This window comes from Haliaeetus albicilla, chromosome 19 (genome assembly GCF_947461875.1).
Source record: "Haliaeetus albicilla chromosome 19, bHalAlb1.1, whole genome shotgun sequence".
NCBI lineage: Eukaryota > Metazoa > Chordata > Aves > Accipitriformes > Accipitridae > Haliaeetus > Haliaeetus albicilla.
Window position 1 is genome coordinate 2,675,330 of NC_091501.1, and position 8,927 is coordinate 2,684,256.

Consider the following 8,927-nt stretch of genomic DNA (forward strand, 5'->3'; position numbering starts at 1 on the left):
TATGTCCCTGGGGTTATACCTCTTCCATCCAAATGTGCATGTTGCTGTTGTCTGTGGAGCGAAGGAGTCTTTCCTCATCACTGCTCCCATGAGAGAGGAAGCATATCCCTACCTATCAGGCTGGTTCAGCTGGGTTGAGATCTTGATGAGCCTCTAGGGATGTGCAGATGTGTCTGGAGCAAAAGCTATGCCCAAATCCTCTGAACAAAAAGCAGGAGAGCTGTCTGTACTCAATTCTGCATAGTGTGCATATGTGCATAAGGAGGTGAGATGCTGTTCTCACTCCCACCAGGGTCCCCTTGGGCAGCCCAGCACTGCCCGGGATGCTTGCTGTAGTAGTCTGCCCTTCAGAGCAGCTCCCTCTCCTCGGAGCCAAAAAGCAAGGCGTGCCTTGAATGTTCCCTCTGTGCACTTGCTATGTGGTGCCCTGCTCCATTTCTTCTCCCTCAGTCCAGTGCCTCCTCCTTGGTCACATTCCCATGCCCGTGATCTCCGTCAGTATTACCTGTCCATCCCCATCAGCCTCTGAGAACGGAGACAATAAGCTGACAGGCACGAGCCATTCCTGATGGGAGGGAGAAGATAGTCCCCCACAGCTCTCTCATCAAGAGGCCCCTCTAAAACCATCCTAATGAGATTCTCCTTAGGGCCCCTGTCAGCTCTGCCTTTCTTTGCAGGCTCCTTTGACAGACGGATGTCAATTCAGGGAAAGCTGTCTGATGTTCTTCATCTTAATGAAACTGATCCTCGGGCAGGCACTGTCTCTTTTGCCTCTAGGCGCCTGTGGTCTAGCAGTGTCAGGCTACTCTGTGCTTTGTCATACTGGATCCTAATTAGTGGCTGGCTCCCACGCCCCTGAAGTCAATAGGGAAAACATCCCTCTGGCTGCAGGGGAGCAGGAGGTAGAGGATGAGAAAGTCAGTGTAGAGAGAAACAGCAAGGGTCCGGGTGAGTTCCTTCCCATCCTCTCCGAATATTACTGTCATCTGCTTTTCTCTCTTTCCTCTGCTCATCCAAAGACAGGGATGGATACGTAGGCAGTTCTACGTCTGCTCCCTGGCTACTGCTGACCTGTTGTGCACACACACGCTGCTGCGGGGGAGAGAGAAAGAGTAGAGCCACCCCCAGGCCACTCACTTGGGGCTGGCTAAGTGCCGAGAAGAGGTGAACCTAATGGGAGATATACTTACTGTAGGATGAGAAGACACACATTACAGGATCCCTGCTCTAGGCTTATGCCTAGAGAATGTGTTGTATCTTTTTGATTCGAGTTGTTGGCTGAAGTTCAAGCTCCTGTATCTTGTTTTCTTTTAAGGTGACAAATTAATGATGGATCTAGGAAGTTCTCTGGGGATACCCTCTGTTTCCCAAGGAAGTATGAAGTGCTGCATTGATAAGTCAAAAACTAGGAGGCAATTTCTTTGCTGCTCAAAACCCCTTCTTCAGGTTGTTCTTAGTGTTTTTTTACTTCCTGCCTGTTATCTCATCCTTTTATCGGACTGCACTGCTTTCTTTAGCCCTCTCTCACACAGAGCTCTTCTCTCACACACCTCTCTGTTTCAGCAAGTGGTGTGTGCCTATGTGTAGGTGATGACCACTAATGCAGCATACAGGAGGTTAATTGTGTCCTGGAACCATCTTAAAGAAAGGCAGCAGATAAATCCACCTGATTGAAGGACATTCGATCAGTTTGTAGCAGAACTTATTCAAAATCCAGTCAGATCCTCCATCCTTATCCACAAGCAAATGCAGGCTCCCTAGCAATCATTAAACCTGCAGCATCTTTTTTATTCATCGCTGTCAGAGACGCACAGCCCTGTCCTGGATTCCCCCCTGCCTTCCCAGTGGGGATGTGTGTGTGACTGTACAGTCCAGAATCTCTCTGTGCTTGTGTGCTGGAGCTCTTTGAAGCGACTGTTATATTGCTAATGCAGCACAATGAATGAGTAGATTCTTTCCACGGCTCTCACTATAATTTCTCCGTGATACCTGACAAACCCTGGTCCCATTACAGCTTTTGAGGCAAGGTGTACAGCAGGCTGCCTCACCCTGCTGCCCCTATCTGTCAGGTCACTTTGGGGACATATGGGCTGCAAGAAGGCCAAATCTGACTATGTTGTGGGTACGTGGCCAGTCAATCAATAGGGAAGGCACTGCTGGGCTTTGGTACTTCAGGGCTGCAACCTGGACCACTGGAGGGATTTGGTAGCACTGCTCTAAAAAAAGAGATTTCTGGAAGCTACTGGAAGGCACAGACAGATAAACACCTTGTGAAGGATGTGACACCACAAATATAGTGGTATAATAGAAGGTCTTTGGGTTCATGCAACTGAGATACGGTTATCATAATGAATTTTAAATGATAATTTGAATACTCGGTGGTTTTTGTCTTTGAGCTTTGTTTGTACATGGGCTTCTTTTTGTCGAACTTTTCTCAGCCACAGCTTTCCTTTTATTTAGAGAAGTGCATATACTTTTATACATAATTCTCAAGAACTCAAAATTGTCCCCTCTTCATCTGACACCAGTAACTGGTTCTTTAAAGGAGAAGGATAGCCACTGAGAGACTTGGAAGCAAATTGCTAGGCTTAGCAAGGGTAGTAGAGAAAGGAAGGGTAGAGAAAATTACAAAACAATATCCATAGCTGCTATTTGGAAGCGATAGATTGGGGGGGGTACAGAAGGAAATGGTTGTCCTTAATGAAGCATCAAGTCACAGAACAGGGAGATGCTGGCCCCTTTCCGGAGGGCTCTGCTTGGCTGGGCAGCTTATTAACTGAAATGGAGAGAAAATGGAGAAGATTCAGGGCAGAGCAGCAGATAGAGGGGCAAAGGAAGGCCTGACTGATGAGGAACGATTAAGCACTAAATGTGTTTAGCTTTGGTAAGTGATGACTAAGAGGATGTGTGATAACCATCTTCCCATCTGAGAGGCATGAATAACTGTGCAAGTGAGGGGGGGCATGCTTTAGGGCAGTGATGGGGACAAGGCACTGGGAAGAGCCAGACCCCAGCGGTTACCTTGCCCCTGCACAGGCTCAAGGGCAGGCAGAGTCACCTCGCAGCACCAGAGAGGGACCAGTCCTTCTGCGATTCAGAAGAGAAGAGGGTAGTGGGTTTGGATCAGGTGGGAGATGGGATGGGAAGGAGATCAAGGAAATCTCGCTGCTCCGTCTCCAGATATAGTGCTTTCTCCTACCCTGCCCCTCCATTTTTCATGTTATCTTTTACCCTTTTGGGTTTAGTTGCTCTGCCTCACTTAATCTCCTCATCTCAGCTTCTTTATTCTCTGCCCCCCCCTCCATGTTTCCTCTCTCTTCCCCCCTCCTCCCTTCTTTCTCAGCAGGTGGATCTGCATCTGTGATTGAAGGTTCATTTTCCTTTCATTCTGTGGGTGACAAATTCTGACTTCGATAATCACTTGTGAAAAATCAAGAGAGAAACAAACTGCTCCAAGGACACAGAAACTGGCTGTGATGTTCCTGATGACCGATGGCAGGCAGCGTGAGGGGTGGGAGGGTGCTGGGCAGGGCAGGGAGATGTTCTTCTTTCACTTCACAGGATGGGAGGGTGGAGGGGGGGGTGACAAAAATGCTGAACAGATTTGGGGCAAATGGGAAATCTCTTCCTCGGGCAGTTTTGATCCAAGTGAGCAAAGTGGAATGTGTTTCCTGAGCTCTGACCTCCTGGGTAAAACTGGGTTTGAACCTTCAAGTTGAGGGGGAAAGATATTATACTGGTAGAGCCATGCAGAGGTTTGACCGCACTGCGAGGTGCAGAGCAGGCCGTGTTTGTCCATATTGCTGGCTCTAGCTTGAATTAATGTACCCGCAATGTGCTTAGGCAGAGCCCCGCTTTGGTATTGCTGGTACATCATGTTGAAGGAAGGATTTGGACAGGCCTTGCTCCATCCAAACTGTGTGACCGTGGGCCTGCTAAGATGTCACCGTGCAGGTGACATCCCTTCCACTGGGCACCAGCAACCTCTTAGCACTTGCGTGAGCAGTTTTGATGTGGACAGTAAGCGAGTCTGGTTCATATTCATAGGACTGACTTTGTCAGGATTACCCTTCCACAGAGCTCATGATCGCTCTCTCTAAGGCAATGGCTGTGTGTGTGTAGTATGAACCTTCCTTCTACCTTGCAGAAGCCGAGTCAGTGCTGTTTCCACAAAGCGGGAACCCTCTGTGCCTCGTGGCACAGCGGTGCTCACAAAAGCAGAGTCATGGCGATGACACAGGGACGCTCTGATGCTCTTCCCTCCCTAGGGAAAACTTCTGTCAGGCGTCAGTGTCAGACAGAGGACCTAGGTTTGGTGCTATACCGCAGTGAGCCTCAGCACCATCCAATGGAACTAATTCTGCTTGCTCCTCTATGTATGTAGCCCATGTGGGGTCACCAGAAAGCCACAAAGTTCTCAATGTGAATAAATCCGCTGCAGCAAAGTGCTCTTGTTTCTCCCACAGGAGCATCCCTCTTGCTTTTAGGCTCTGGGGTTTTCAAAGCCAGAGGTTCACCATCTTGCTGGTAGTGAACAGGAAGGGTGAGGCACTAGGAGACCACAGCAGATCCAGACTGAAAGGGGCCACTGATCCACCCATCTGTCTTTTTGTTCTTGGCAGCTCAGTCCTTGGAGTCTCCAACCCGCAGACCCCAATGGCATGGCAACACTTACACTCTCAGCACTTATATTTCTGTCTGAGAAAACATTCCCCTGTGCTCTGGAGGAAGCTTTCTTCCTGGGACACAGGGGAATGAGCGGTGGGTAAAGACAGATGGTAGGAAAGGGCAAACCTTGGGGCTAATTTGCACTGTTCCACTTTGACTTTTCTAAGGCTCCTCTCCAGTGCCATGAAATTCAGTGTATAGAGAGGTGGGAGAAGAAGAAAGGTGTTAGATAAAGAGAAAGAAGAATTTGGGAAGAGCAGGCAGCATGGTTAAAGGAGGTAGATGAAGGCAGATCTGACTGGGACTGGAGGTGACTGTGGGACTTGGGCTGGTAGGTGTGTGGAGCAGAAAATAGAATTAAATTAAACATGGCCATGAGGAAGCCACGGGGGCAAAAGCTAGGTGAGTTAGAGACCAGCCTGTACTGCAAGGGAGACCACAGTTCCCTTGATTTAAGAGATCATGCCCTTTGCTCCCTTACCTCCCTCTCACCTTCACCTGACTGCCTACGGCTGCTGGACAGGTCTGCCTGACTCTTCCAAGAGCAACACACTTAATCCGGCCAAACCTCTCCAGCCCCTCTAGGACCAGACAGAGGGAAGGAGTAACTGTGTTGTTAAGGAATACATATGTGCATTAGCACCTGGGGCCATAAGAGCTCCGTGTTTGATGGATTCCTGGAGCCCTAAAGAGAAATGCTGGTACACAGACCAGATCTTGTAGGAGGCAGAGGCTGGGGGGGTAGGGGTGGTGGGGAAAGGAGGGTTAGCTGATTGCAACAGGTACCAGAGCTGTCCAGGCAGGGATCAGGGAGGAAGGGGAAGGAGGGTGAGATAGGGGAAAAGGTGAGAAAGAAACCAAAAAAAGGCTGTGTGTCTTTGCTCATTCTCCTTGTTGGTTTATTAATGACGAACTAATGACTTAGTGCCCCTCTCCCACTCCAGATCGCTGACTGCTTAGCCCTCTGCTCAACAGCCTCCACTGGTGGAGCAGGATGATGCTACTGAGGGTGCCTGGGAAGGTGCTGGATGGGCTGCCCTGGGTCTGTTGTTTTTCTTTGCTCCTTCAGCCTCCCTTTTTTCATTCACCAATATGGCATTGATCCGGCTCAGTGAGAATTTCCATTTATATTTCAGCCTTGCCTGTGACACCATCCCCGAGTCCCTGCAGCTCTGACGTGCGCTCTCCCGCTCTCCCAAATGCTCTGCTTCGCTCGGCCCCTCCTTCTCCTCAGCCTCTTTGCCATTCCTCACCCCTCACCCCCTCCCATGCAATCCTCCCCTCTCCCTCCAACCGTCCCCCCGTGCCGCCGCTGACGTCTGCTCCCTCAGTCACTCCATCTTTCCCTGACATGTCTCAGCCCCTCTCCCTGTGCTCCCAATTAGCACAGTCACCAGGTTTAGCCGGGTAGCTGGTGCATCCAAGTCTGCGTGGTTAAAAGATGGGGATTTCTGCTTCAGAGCAAAGCTGCGTATGGGCTCTCTGGTACCTGGGGCTGCTCTCACAAATGCTCAGCCTTTGGTTTTGCCTTGCAGTGAACAAGTCATTGCCCAGGCTCCTAGGGATCACCAACACACAGAGTGACCCCCCCTCACTCCCTGGTCACAGCTCCCCCCAAAAAGCCCGTCCTGTGCAGCTAGAAGCTGCCACACTGGGCGTCCCTGGCTCGGGTTGGCCGGCTAGGTAATTGGAGGAGCAGAGGATCCCCCAGAGAGCCTTAAGAAGTGTAGATGTGGCATGTGTGCTAAATCTGTGCCCCCCAGATTAAATAGGCTGGGCAGGCCTGTACTCCCAAAGGGCTCTTGAAGCGCACAGGCTATGATAAAACCTCTGCAGGATTGGTATGACAAACTGAGCATTGGATCCCAAACACGCAGAGATTGGGGGCCAGAGTTTTGCAAGTCTCCCACGCAGGCGGACCTGCTCCCACCCGTAGCCAAGAGAGCTGTTGCAGCGGTTCACCCTCTGCACGCAACATCTGGACAGGCAAACCGTCCTCCAGCGGTGGCTACCTGCCCTTCCATCCCTTCGCCGAGCTCCTGTTGCACTTGCTAGGGAAGGATGCTCAGGGATTCAAATGAGGCTGGGAAGCAGGTGTTGCCCTCATTAAAAGAGAAAATGTAGCACACAGAAAAAGAGAGGAGGAGAGAGAGGGGAAGGGAGGTGGAAGCCAAATGTTCTCGCTGTCGACAGGGAAAATGATCTTAGTTTTGGGAAAGGGTGGGGTCTTTCTGCCCTGCCTCTCTCTTCATCAGGATTAGAGTGGTGAACGGTACAGGCAGGCAGAGCCTCGAGATGAAGAGGAGTGAAACAGGCTGTGTCGTCTGAGCGCGATACCAATGACACATGGCCAAAGGGAATGGGGAGGCACCAACTTGGAAGGACACGGAGTTCCTGCACACTGCGGTGCATGCGGGGCAAGCGTGGCAGCACCTCCGACAGCTGTGGGGAGCAGGGGCCACTGCGTGGGGCCCACCGCTTGCCATCTCTCCCCATCCATCCCTCTCCGGTAGCGTTCCCACACCACCTCTGCAGTTACTCACACAGAGCGAGCCAGTGCTCCTGCCCTGTCCCTTGCAGCAGCCCCCTGATGCACACACTGAGGCAGTGCTCCCACCCTGCTCTCTGCACCGCTGGAAGCAGAAGCCACCTAAGAAGACCCTGGGCAGGGCAAGTGGTGCATCAGGAGTTCTCTTCTGCTTAAGGATCAGGTGGGGCTCACGCTGATGTAAAGGAGGGAGAATATCCGGCAAAAACAGAGCAAAAGGGAGGACATTGGGGACCAACACCTTAGGAAAGCTGGGGTGCTTGGAAGCTTTCAGAGAAGATGGAACATGGCATAGTGGCAAACACTTGTCACAGATGGTTTGCTCCCGGATGGAAAGGCTTCCTTTGCCTCAGAAAGCAGTCGCAGCTCTGAGAGGCAGACATTTGGCTGAAAAGAGATCTGTTGATCTCACTACCTGCAGGGACCATGCGTGGCAGTGTCTTCCTCCTGGCTCTGCCTCTACCTGTTCCCCCATCCCTCAAAGCAGCCACTCAAGCAGAGGAGACTGAAGTCTGCAACATTTCAAAGTCACTTTCTTTTCCTCCTGTCCCAAACCGTGGTTCTCCCTCCCTTTCCCCCACCCGGCCCTGTGTGTACTCTCCCCGGAGAGTAAGCTCATCGCAGCAGCCCTGCTCATCAGCACAGCCAGCGCTTAGAAAATGCCACGGCTGAAATTATCCTGTCGTCAGGTCCCTTCGTAGGAGGGCTGACGTCACTGTGCCTGCCAGCAGCCAAGCAGGGAAGGTGCCCTCCCCAGGCACCCCTTCCACCTCCCTCTGCACTCCAGCCCCCCTCCCTCTGCCTTTCGGTATCTAGCACACCTCCTTGCTCTATTTAGCCTACCTGCTGTGAGCTCTCTAGGAGTCTCACATGTTCCCTGTTGCCTTTATTTCAGCAGACCTCTCCTGAAGCACCTGCAGTGCAAGTTATATTCCAGTGCTTCCTCCCTCAACACATTAGGAGCCTCCCTGCCACCCTCATGTTTGTGTCCCAGTGACGGCGGAGGGCAGCAATTGTGGGAGCTACATGGTAAAGATGTTGAACTCTGACTTTGTGTTGTCCCCAGAGAGCAAAAAAGGGAGCAGGAATGGCCACCCAGAGCTTCTGTTGCACAGGACAAGGCTGAGTCAGAGGCTGGAAGGTAAAGGAGAACAGACTGGTGGTCATGTTGGGAGCTGGATATCTAAATCACAGCGGGCTTCTTTTGAAAGCCTCAGCCAAAACACCTCTGTAACTCTGAAGGCAGCATTTGATTTACAGACTTCTCCATGATTGCCTTGTTTCCAAAGATTTTACATGGTGGTAACATGAAATTCTTGCTATTCCACATGCAGAGTTCACTTGTCACCCTGCATGCTTACCCCAACTCCCTGATTCTTGAAAGAACGGTATACTTGAAAAGTGCCAAAGATGCAGAAAATGTTATTGTGATGCAGATTGGAGAGCAGGTGACTGCGTCACATGTCACGTCACACGTACTGGGGCATTGGAGGCTGAAGGGGCATAAGGGATCATGTCTGCCACACCAAACCTGGTGAACCACCATTAACTCAAAAGGCATGCAAGTATGAAGCAGGGCTCCTAAACCTCTAGGGTCCCTGTGCTCCCACGCTCCAAGGCTACTCTTACACAAGGGAACTTGCACCCGCTCAACCCAGAAGCACAGCAATGCCAAAGGTGTGTTCAGCTAGGCATGTCATAGCTATCTAAA